Below are 12,586 nucleotides of genomic sequence, written 5' to 3' on the forward strand. Positions count from 1 at the left end.
CTGATATCTGCCTTAAATTACCTTTTTCTAAACATCTGCTAAAGCTGTTACAGTATTTCTGAAGAAATATTTATGCATTGTGGCATAAATATTAGTTGCTCCTTAGTTGCTGCTAGGGAGAAGTCACTGTTTTATTATACAAAATCCCTGTGGTTTCTGGTTGGATTGGTATTGCTTTTGTCTAGTTTAATTTATAACCTTCTCCCAGACTTCTGTCTGTCAGAGGAAGAACTTGTTTCCAAAAAGGATTCTTTATTTTAATCACTAGCCTTCCCACCTCTATCTTAATTGCTTGATGTTTATGCAATCATCCTGAAGTGTGAAGTGCTGTGACAATTTGATGGTTTTATGAGTTCTTTGAGCGTGCTTATATTCAGTATGTTCATATTCTACTGTAGGTACAAAATAACAAATAGCAACGAAGATGATAGATTTGGAAGTGGGGATGCAGTTCAAAACCATTATGACAAGGGAGGAGCAATTACAGTCATGAATCTATAATACCTGCCAGTCAAGTTCATTACATTGTGTTGTTATAGCAACTGGTCAGACTCTTCCATACTTAAAATATCTTGTGTCAAATAATTAGTACAGCTTAATCGTATCTGATTGCAAAAGAGGCAAGTAATTAAAGAGGTTCTTGCAAAGGCTGTGGGGACAGAAAGGGTCAGAAACCACTTGTAATGGTATGTATTTCGTGGATATGAATTAATAGGTCTAATAATCTCTCTCTTCATTCCCCAGGATTCAAACCAGTTTCCAGCATGTTTGAGTTGCTTTTGCTTGCTCAGAATAAAGAATAAAAACCAGCCCTTGCCCCCTTCCTCGCCCCCCTTTTTTCCTTTTTCTTCATCTCTTCTTGTCAGCTTCTGAAACCTATAACACGTATGATACATTTAGACCTTCCTTGACTTGATAACCACATGGGCAAATGGCCCAATAAAATCTGGTTTGGCCTTTCCACTGTGTTACTCTGTTAGGGTTTAGGCTCTCAGTTGAATGTTACTGTGTTTTTTTTTGTTTGTTTTTCCAAGTACTGCCCTCTGTATGGAAACTTTTTGAGCATTTGATCAAAGATAGCAATCATCATAATCCACAGATGTAGAGTTTTGGAGGAAAAAAGATTACTCACAACATAGTGTTTGGGATTTCAGTTCAGCAAGTGACAAAATCAATCAGAAAACTGATCAAAAGCCAATCATCAACTGATACCAGTTATGGAATCAGAGCTTATTGAAAAGCCAAGAACCTGCCTTTTCGTATTCTGAGGAGGTATCTTTTATATATCCTCAGGACTCCTGGATTTGAAAAGAAAACAGCCATCCTGAGTGGGATGACTGAAATAAAGGAGCTTCTGAAGAGGTGCAAAGGCTGCATTTGTAGACTGCAGTGTGTGTAAGGCAGTACTGAGGTTTATTGCAATAGCTGCAGTGGATTACATCCTTCCACCTTATGTAAAAGAATAAAAATAATACCCAGCAAAAGCCTTGGCAATCCCAAAGATAGGTCAGTAAATCTTCCAGTGATTTCAGCTGGAACTCTTTCCTCTAATGCAGGCACTGTTCTCCATGTTGTTCATGTTCTTATATCATAGGGCTTTGCAGTTTTACAGTTGACAGTCCCATCTGTTTCTCTTCATCTTCTAGCTTAGCTCTCATCTTCTTTTTATGTTTTCTTTACTTAACAAGGTCATTCGTACCTCTTCTCTGGATATATGACTGTAGCAGGAGCTTGTGATAATTAGGTATGTGGAGCACAGGGAGTTATTCCCACATGGCACCTCTGCCATATGGTTTTGAAATGGCTCTTTGCGATGAGAAGGAAAGCTTTACTTTTCCCTTCAGGCCTCCCTCAAGGTAGAAAAGTTGACTTATTTGTGGTGGTTAACCTATTTAGTATCTTACCAGACTTAATTCGATGGAATCCATGTTTCAATTAACACAATCAAATGCTTTTTATGACTTTGAAAAAAATATTATGTTCACTGATGAAAGCTGAAGCAAAAGGGAAAAGCGATAACCTTTGTCTGCCCGAGATTTTTTTCTATATTCTGCTTTTTTTAAAAACAAACAAAAACATTATTTCTTCATTCCCTGCTTTATTAGTCTTTCTTCCACTATGCTTTTATTAATCAGTGCCTTGCAGGAGTTTCTGCTCTTTAACTTTACTTTGGTCTTTATAGTTTGGCCTTCTGTTACATATATATCATTGTGTTTGTTAATGTTTAACTTGTTCAGATTTACAATTAGTAGCTGTTTTAAGGACTTTCTTCTTACATTAATTGCACAGCTGCACTGGTGATTACTCCATGTGTTGGATGACTGTATAGGGAATGCAAAGTGCTAGTATTTTGAAAGCCTTATTGCAATTTCACATATTTGCATGTGGAACCACTTCAGCTACAAACATGCCATACTGTTTTACCTTTGGCGGTGTAATCAGATTAATTGTGAACACTTACTGTCTTGAATTCACTCAAATATTTGCAGAACACAAACTTTTATTGTTCAAACATGGCAAAAAGATGTATTTTTCTAACTTCCTCAGGCAGTAACAAAACCTTAGAATGTACACAAAGCCCACAGATGCTATGAGTATAATTCCCGTTAACGCTGTTCTTCTATCAGCAATTTCTTCAGAAAACCAAAGATTCTTTGTGTCCAGAGTGCTATATACCTGACAGAAGACTGCAGTTACGGCTAATATGAAAAATCAGGCTGCTTCATTTAAAGATAAAAAGTATATATATACGCATACTTGTTAGAGGTAAGACAATATTCCATTTTGAAGTTTCCAGTTCATTTAAGGGGAAAAAAAAGTATGACCATCATTTTGTCCCTTGATTTGTGCTCCAAATGTTGCCATTTGATTTAAGTAACAAGTTCTTTTGGAAATCATTTTGAATAAATATACACATATTGTTCTTTGCTTTAAAAAATAATCTTAACATATCTTAGCAGGAAGCACAGATACGTTTTTTCTGGCAGAAACTGAACAAATAAAAATACACAAATATTTGTCTGGCTTACTGCAAAGATATGGAAGATGTTCTGGTTTTTTCATGGTGCAAAGTGCCAGGTTTTCTTTAAATACTGCCACATGAATTAGTGTTAGCTTAACTAAATATCAGGAGATTTAAATTCCCTGTTCTCAAGTATTTAACTGCCCTGATGAAGATAACTTCTTAAAAAGTCATAAATCTCCACTCTAATTGGATAAAATATAGTTTTATTACTTCATAGTCCATTTCCAATTCAAGAGTGCCATCCAGATTATTCCAAGGCCTGTTTAAAATGTACTAAACCTGTGAGATTTGCATCATTTATGAGAGATTAATAATCGTTTCCATGAATTTGTCATTGTTCTGTCTTTTCAAAAAACAAAGGCTGAAGGTCATGTAGTAGTTCTGTTGGTGTGAATCCTAAATAACTCTATATAGCTGTGACTAAAATATGGTCAATTGAGAGGAGAAAACTCCCTTTGCTAAGTATGAAGAAGGAACTGGAAAGTCAGCAGAAATGTTCTTCATTCTTTAGCTTAGTCCCCAAAACTGGAAATGGGTGTATAGTTCATAGCTTCATAGGACACTGCAGTTTACTGATGTGCCATAGACTTTCATCTAGCATAGGTGCCTTCTTTAACTACAGTCCTTGCAGTCAAGAATTGAATTTATGAATTCTTTCATGTGAAGGTAAAACTGTTTGCTGTACTGTGCTTGATCATTTAAATGTATTACTGCACATCTGTAACTACTTCATGCCAAAAAACTATCACTGTACAGTGTTTCTTTTATCTTACAGAAAGCATTTAGTGTTCAGCTCTTGCAAAGTTGGACTTGAAGCGTGACAGGTGATGTTTAAAAGACATGAAATAGTCCTTAGAAACATTTTTCAGTTTTGTGAGAGCTAGGTTGAAATACCAAAATTTAATTGACATTCCAGCAAATTAGTTTCAAAAACTATGTATGTAAAAACAGTGTAGTCCTATTTTAACTAGATTTATCGGCAATGAGAATTTGGCAGGTTAACCTCAGATATAAGAGCCAAACTTGCTAGATTTTGGTCCTTGCTACCTGTAGAAGTCAGAGAATATTACAGTATGCTTCCACTTAGGAATGTAACTTTAAATAGATTTTGAATGCATTAGTTTTAAGAGACCATGGGTAAAGTTTATTATCAAACTAAAGCAGCACACTAAGATACTTAAAGCATTAGCAATTCTTTAATTTTTCTTTTAGATAATTTATCTCAATTGATCTTACTGAGTTGAATTCTCTCTTTTTTTTTTTTTTACTTAAAGTAAAGTAAATACTTAAGTATTCTTGCATTTTGAAAGTATTTACTATGCACTTTTCACATATAAACAAAAATGGATACAAGTAAATAGTGGACATTGTTTGTCATAGCATCATTCAAAATTACAGTCCTAGGGCTCTGAGAACTGTGTCCCTGATGGGGCAAATGCTGCCATGAATTTGTTTGTTGGGCTGAAGTTAAAAGTGTTCTCAGGAGCATTTGATTTGATACATTCAGCAGGCTCGGGATTAGCAAAGGTGCAAAGGGCAGTGGGGAATGCTGCCTTCTTGCCTCTAGAGCTGCCCTTCCTATAGAATAAAAATGAAGCACACCCTAAATACAGAGTACAGGGCCATTGAAGCAGAAGCTGCCTTCAAGGGATTTGAAGGATATGAATGTTCCCACTGCTTTGAAGGGAGAGAGCTGTTAAACAGATAGATCATGTCCATGCTTTAGCATTTTCTATCAACTTTGCCTTCACAGGTCATGTTTTACTGAAAACCCACTAGTAGTAAGGCCAGGATGGAACAGGCAGAAATACTGATGGTGGAAATGTCAGGCCTGGCATGAATGACAGTTAAGGAATCTAAATACTCTTATTTTGAGGCTCCTCGACGTGGAGCATCTCATTCCCAGCATCTTGTGAAGTAGATGAAATCCAGTAGTGGATAGGATTTCATGCTGTGCTCCCCTACTGTAGATAGGTTTGTTCATCACCTGAAGTTCTGTTTCCTTGCAAGTAACACTGCTTCTGTTTGGCCTAAACTATTTCTGGAGAGAGAACAGAGACAACATTTCTCTCCTAAGGCCATTGCTGACCTGGATCAGTTTTATATACCCAGAGTCCTGCAGCCTGTGAGTTTAGCACTCTGCCTGATCCAGAGAAGGTCATCTGGTAGCTACACTGCTATCAGGTCTTCACCTGCAGTCACAGCATCCTTCTCCCACCCTTTGTGCCTTCTGCTGCTTGCACCCAACGTACGTTCCCTTTCATTCTTCTTTGCTACCAAGCGTAACCTTTCTGCAGCTATACCCTGCAGCGGGCTCAGCTCTCACCCATCTTTCTCAGCCAGGGCTGAGGAAATGGTGGGTTTGACCACCTACTTGGCTCAGGCCTCCTGGCAACCACAGAACCCCAGCTCCAGGTTAGCCAGGGCTGGGATGGGGGCTTGGAACAACTTCACTGCTCCTTAGCTGACACAGAGTGAGGGAAAGATGCTCCTGCTGGCTTTTGTGGTTGTTAAATCTTCTGGGTGGCTGCTGGTCACCCTGAGTTTGTGTTGGGGTGGTTTTAATTCAGGTGTGGCTGGGGAGAAATGCAAGAAGCAACTGGAAGATGTTCACTGGCATTTGAAAGATCTGACCTTTTAGGTGAGGATGGAAAAGAAATGTAATTTTGTTCTATCTGCAGTTTTAAATCAGGCATGGAAGAATCTGGGATATCAAAGTGCCTGTGCGCTCAACCTTCATTCAGTCATAGCTGGAGTTGATCAAAATACATCTCCTATACACTGAATTAAAATCATCGAAATCTGCCAGGAACCAGGCTCCAAACTCAGTATAAAGAGTTTTTGTAGCGATCTGTGTAGCACTGTATAAATATAGCAGATTTGCATGTTTTAAGCAAGAGGGTAATCTGGAAAGCTTTTAATTTTGTATTTATTTATTAAAAAAAAACAACAAACTTGCCATGCAACAGAACTAGCATAGTTTTAGTTTTTCTTATTTACAGCTGAAGCTGAACAGTAGATATATTAGTGTATCTGAATTTTATTCAGTTTCACATCCAGGAATTGACAGCCTCACTTTTTCATGTGCATTGTGTATAATTCCAGTTCTTGGAGGAACGGAGCACAGTATTGTATTTAGAGTACTGTATCTGAAAATGCTTCAACCTCACTTGAGGGTTACTTAAGCATTTCAAAATATGTGCCCTTAAACTAGTATTTTTTATCTTCAAAGATTTCTTTTTAGGATTAACCTGCTGATTCTTGAAACAAGCCTGCAGGGATAAACAAGCATTAATTTTTATTATGTTGAGAAGTAGTTTTTAACCAGAGAGACGGTGTCATGTCTAAGATTGTGGTGTCATGTCTAAGACTGTAGTAAGCCAGACTATTGGATGAGGTGGAGTAGAGCTTCTATATTTATGTTGTCCAGTCTAGCAAGGACTAATTCTTCTACTGTTATATACATCACCTAACAAGAATTTATTAGGACCCATGTTTCATCTACAAAGGATGGACATTAAGCTGCAGTAATGTCAGTGTAGTGGTTCCGAAAAAAAAATCACCTATTGGCTTCTCAACAATACATATTTTCAGTTCTCCTTTAGATGTGTCATTGTCTTGGAAGCCTGGAAGCACTTTTAAGTATTTCAAAATTCTGTAAGAATAACATTGCCGTGACTCAGCTTCATCTCTTCAACGTAGTAGATGCTTGTTATGTAACTTAAGCATTATGTATATTTTTGACAGCAAGATCATTTATTTATTATTCAATATAATTTAATTAGTCTTCCATTTACTCTTCCTCATCTCTAATGGAAATTCATGTGCTCAAATGTTTGGTGTTGAGATGATTCTCATCCTGGATTATGGTGGAGAATACCTCGGTGTGGTAGGAGTAAGCAATGCTTTCACTGTGCTCAAAGCAAATTCTGTCATTTCACTATAGCATCTTCAGGTATAATCATTCTGAAACAGCATTGGTAGTCTGAGGCTTGTCCTGAAAAGAGGGTTATTTTTCCAGTGCAGTTTTCCATGTAGTGGAGACACCTAGACAGATTTCAGTTTAATACAGATCTCTACACTGTCTTTTTTTTTTTCCCATATGCCACAAAAGATCCAGATTACAAATCCTGTCCAGAGAGAGAAAAGTAATAATAATAATAAATAATAAAGAAACCCCAAATGTATTTATATACAAATATATATACAGGGAGCCTAATGAGGCAAGGGATTTAAAAAAAATTTAAAAAGTGGGAAAACCATGATTTTCTCATTTTTCAGAATGAAGGAAGTTCTTTTCTTAAAAGTTGACATCCTACAAGAAGGTCACATACTTTGCTGACAAGGTATTTTTGCTGAATATTCTCTTTCATACATGTTTATTGTAATACTTTTGCAACTGGAGTTTAGTAAAAATGAGATCTCCTCCTCCTGCCTTTTCCTAGTATCATAATGAATAGTTGAAACATTACATTGATTATAAAACAAAATATAAAATTAATATAGCATTTTAATAACTAAGTGCAGATTGTGTGTTTTGACATATGATGTTGTAATAAGTACTGCTGTTGACACATCAGTGCTACACATTTTATTGATATTGACTTTTCACAAGTAATATAACTAAGTTTTCAATCACATTTAGGAAAAGGGTTTTCCTTTTTTTTTTTTTTCTTTTTCTGGGCAATTGCCATTGGTGTGTCCTGTAGGACTTATTTTAGGTTTAATATTATCTGTGGTTTGTTGGTATATGTTGTTGATGGTGGATGGGCAGGATTTGGAGGAAAATCAGTTTGCTTTCACAGTGTGGTGCGTTTTACATCTGCAAAATGTAGTCTGACAATCTGCTTTAAAGCAGGCTTTTCAAGTTGTCCCTGATGTACAGCAGAGACAGTTATGATAGCTAATGAAAACATTTTTAATTATGAAATAGGAAGTGTGAGAGAGGGGAGGATCTACTTCAACTTTTAAATTATTAAATGATTCACATTAGACTGTTTTACTCATCTGCTATTTTTTTCTCTTTTTTTTCTCTTAATTTCAACTTAAAACTGTGAGGAGGGGGAAGATGCTTGCTTAGAAGTGAGTGCATAATGAGAGGTCTGTCTGGTGTAGTTCATAACAGAAGTAAGTTAGAAGTAGAATTATGTTAACCTCAAGGTGACCTGTTTCCTAATTTGAGAGAGAATTCTGATACTCTTTGTTCGTCTTGGTTCGTTCTTAGGTTGCGTGCCTACTTGGTGTTAATTCCATGATGAATACCATAGACAACATCGCACTTTTGTTGAATAGTCATACTTTTTAAAAAATGTGTGCAAAGGCAGTCAAGACTAAATGAAGATGATTTAGTGAAGACTTGAGCAATGTACTGAGTTCATAAAACAAACATATAAATCCTCTAGCTAATAGTCAAACTAAACTTCTTAAAACATGATTAAATAGAGTTGTTCTGTGAGCTAATCTGTAACTGTATGCCTTATTACGTTCAGTTCTGTTGTGGAATTGTGTTTCTGTAAGGTTGCCTGAATCCTGCTTGTTGTTCTAGCATAGTAAACTCTTCTACCATTAACTTCTGCCTGACAGGAAGGTGCCCTTTGGCTAGAGCAGAAAGAGATGTTCAGACAATGTAACAGGCTTTTAAAGGCAAGGAACTCATTCTTGCAAGATAGCAACGGCTGCTGCAATCAAACCTCTATAAATACTATAAACCCCTAACACATCTGTCATGTGTTAGGTTGGATAAATTGGAAAGAAAAATCCACAGCTAACTGAACAAACACAAAGGGAAATATTGTCTGATACTTCAGCTAGGAAGTTGAGATTTTGTCTGTGGTCAGCCCAACAAAGGTTTCTGATAGAAAATACCCAAAGTGAATGCATATAACAAACAGTGACTTAGTAACTAGCTGTTATCATAAACAATTGGCAATGAAAAAAGTTCATGTTTTGTAGCCTCACCTAAGCATCTCAAAGAACAGAGTATAAGAACAAAAATATTAAATGTGTGTCATTGCAAAATAAAACGGAACTGCTGAACAGCAGCAGCATGTTATCAAAGGTATCCAATCAGATATGCAAACCTTCTGCCTCAATCTGGTATGTCTGTGTTGTCTGGGAAATATTTATTGGGTTACAAATAAAGGTCTTGTTTTCTTTAAAGAAATTTTCATATGTTCCTCTTGTATGTGCCAGTTTGAGTCAAAACCTTAAATACATAAACATTTGCACCTTTTTCTGCCTCATACGTGATTGCTTGTATTCTCTGATCCATATATAACTCTGTTTTCCTTTTTATAAAGGAGAACCGTTTGGGTTATACTGAGAAAAGATAGCATTAGGGTACTTTCAGCTGTACTTGCGGTTCCCTAGGGTAATTTGCCAGCTTCACTACTGAGTAAGCTCTCAGGGCTTTCTCTTTATAAAACTTCTGTGAAGTTAAATGATAATAAGAGGTGCCACGAACATATAAGCCTGTATGCACAGAAAGGCTGTAACATTAGTGTTTTCTTCTGTACTTGTAGTAAGACACATACTGGCTGCCTCCCAGGCAGCAAACCCAGCCATGGTTACCACCAGGCGGGAAGCGCTCGCCAAAAGGACTGTGGTCAGCCAGGCCGAGTGCCTGCCCCAACATGCGGCTGTTCAGGTCTCTGGCTGCAGGGGGTGCCAGAGCCTGTTGCTGCCATCGGAGGGTGACTGAGATGCTGCCAGCGTGAGGTGTGGGCAGGTGGAGGAGCTGATCAGCCTGGTGGAGGAGCTCAAGGAGGAGGTGCAGAGAGTAAGGGCTATCAGCGAGTGTGAGCAGGAGTTAGGCCTGCGGAGTCACTCCTTGCTGTGCCTGAGAGAAAGGCACTGGCATGACACACCCCAAATAGTGGGGGACCCCCAGCCCTGTTGCTGTCAGGCAGAGGGAGGGGACCTGAGAGATGGAGAGGAATGGAAACAGGTCCCTGGTCGGCATCACAGATGAGCCCCCTCCCTACCTGCCTTGCCTCCCCAGGTGCCCTTACACAATAGGTTTGAAGCCTGGGAGCTCGAGGGACACGGTGATGAGGATGTGGGGGAAAGTCCATACAGGAGGCTGTCTAGGGCAAGGAAGTCAACTGCACGCCTCGAGACTGCCTCCACCAAGAAGGAAAGAAGGGTGATGATCGTAGGTCACTCCCTTCTGAGGGGAACAGAGGGCCCCATATGTTGGGCAGACGCTACCTGTAGGGAAGTCTGATGCCTCCCAGGGGCCCAGGCCAGGGACATTACCAGGAACCTTCCTGGCCTTGTTTGCCCCTCTGATTATTATCCCTTAGTGATAATTCAGGCTGGCAGCAATAAAATTGCTGAGAGAAGCCTGAAGGCTATCATAAAGGACTTCAGGGGATTGGGGCAGTTACTGGATGGAGTGGGTGCACAGGTGGTGTTTTCCTCTGGCCCTTCAGGGGTGGGGAAGGATACTGAGTGCACCTGAAAAGCCTGGCTGATCAATACATGGCTGAGAGGCTGGTGCCATCGCAGGAATTTGTGTTGGGTTTTTTTTGATCACGGGGAGGTTTACTTGCTACCCGGCCTGATGGCTGCAGATGGGTCCCACCTGTCTTAAAGGGGGAAATGGACCCTAGCCTGGGAGCTGGCAGGGCTCATCAAGAGGGCTTTAAACCAGGTATGAAGGTGGCTGGGGGGTGAAATGAGGCTCGATAGAGATGAATACAATGAAATTCTGCACTGGAGCTTCATTAGAAGCATCAGCACTCCAGGTGCTTCATCTGTGCTGACCTTGCTTCAGGCCAGGAGCGGAGAAACTGAGCATGACTTCCTCTGTCATTGGTCACAGCTTCCTGGGAAATGGCTAGTGCAAGGCAGTTGAGGTTTTCCGTCTTTATCATACCGTAGCTGCTGAAACAGCTTGGTAAAAGAAGTCTAATAAGTTAAGAGCTGATGGACAAGGAAGAAAATAAATTAGCCTGAAGGAACATGAAAGTGGCAGTAGAAAAAGGGAGAGATTAGAAAGAGAGGAGGAGAAAAAAGCAATGAATACAAGAAAGAAGAGGAGTGAGGTGAGAGGTGGAGAGAAAAAGGAAGGCTGTTTGTGATGAGCTCCCTGCCCAGCCCTTCCCCTCTTTCAGAACCTGGAAATGAAACTGGATCTCTTCTGTCCCAGGCATGCCGATATCCCATGCTTGTCTGGTTCAGCGTGATGGAAAATTGCTCTTTTAAATCCATTATTTTTTAAGAAATAACTAGATGTCAAATGTTTGTTGAGTCAAGTACCACCTCAGCTAGGACATAATATGTTAAGAGTGTCTGATTAGCATTACTGTGATTCAAGCAAGTGTGCTGTAATATGTGCGCTGCAGTTTTACAGAGCAACCCTTCTTATGATGCACATAGTAGGATAGGCCAGAGATAATGAGATATGGCGCATCTGGAAGATGTCTGCACGCAGTTGCAATCAAAGTAAATGGGAGCTCCCTGTTTTGAACATTGTACTTTGAATTTTTGTTGTCCTTAACAGAGACAATTTAAAAAAAAGTTAATGCATTTCAAGTCAGACCCCCAAAATTATTGGATGATAGTGACAGTTTTGGGCTTAATATTAATTTTTTCCAAAAGTCAAGCTTGGAGCTAGCGTCATCCCCATGGATGTGATTTGAAGATGAATTCATTCACTTTTGCTCTTACATACTATGTTGATAAATGCCCAGAGGCAGGAGAAAGGGAAATAAATTCTCTGCATGGTCAGGATGGGTTCTCATTAAATGAAGTGCATGCCTGAACAACTTTAAAATAACAACATGCCTTACATGTAATAGGCTATAATAATTGCTGCAAGTTACATTTCTAATTTTAAAGCTTGTTCATATGTATGTTGCGTATTCTTTAATCGTGTTGGGATTTTTAGCAACAGAAGCGAGAACTTCCCATGTGAGGGAATGTGTTGAGGAAGAAAACTGTGTGCCAGGATGCCTTGGCTGATAACTCTGGGCTGTAACATCTCATTTTCCATTCTGCACAAAGGTTAGCTTCTGTCATTACTGAAGTCACCGTACTGGAATGGGGCAAGGTGTTAAAAGCTATCCTTAAATTTTAAACGTACAAAAGTAGATCTATTTGCATATTTGTCTAGTGGGACAACTTACAATCCTGTATTTCTTAAAAAGGGATATGTGAAGGTTCCAAGGTTTAACTTGCACTATTTGAAAAGGTATATTGTTTCTGGGTATGTGTGTATTGAGAAATAGTGCAATATCTGCTACCATTTGTTTGCTTATGTAGGTACTTAAATAGCATGCTTGGGTTGGCCTAAATATGAAATGAAAATCTTTTCTAATACTTCTAGCAGTAGGCGACAATTTACCAATACATGAATGAGCAAACCACAGCAAAAGAAGGAAAATATTCCCTGCAATTCTGCAAGTAGTAATTTAGATTAGTAAGGAAGGGGAAAATGAATCTTTTTCAAACTGAGAAATACAAATTCTCTCTTTCTCTAACTATATAGTGAAATGGAATTTCAGCATTGATGGGATCAGTGTAGTGTCTGATGGAAATAATTTATAGCATCTTAGG

At 38.8% G+C, this 12,586-nt stretch overlaps 1 protein-coding gene across 3 annotated transcripts in view; it reads left to right on the top strand.

The window, feature by feature from the left end:
* Positions 1 to 12,586, top strand: part of CHID1 (chitinase domain containing 1) — a 102,077-nt gene that overhangs the window by 82,932 nt on the left and 6,559 nt on the right. The gene's annotated exons all lie outside the window — the stretch shown is intronic.

The sequence above is a fragment of the Cygnus atratus genome, chromosome 5, assembly GCF_013377495.2.
Source record: "Cygnus atratus isolate AKBS03 ecotype Queensland, Australia chromosome 5, CAtr_DNAZoo_HiC_assembly, whole genome shotgun sequence".
NCBI lineage: Eukaryota > Metazoa > Chordata > Aves > Anseriformes > Anatidae > Cygnus > Cygnus atratus.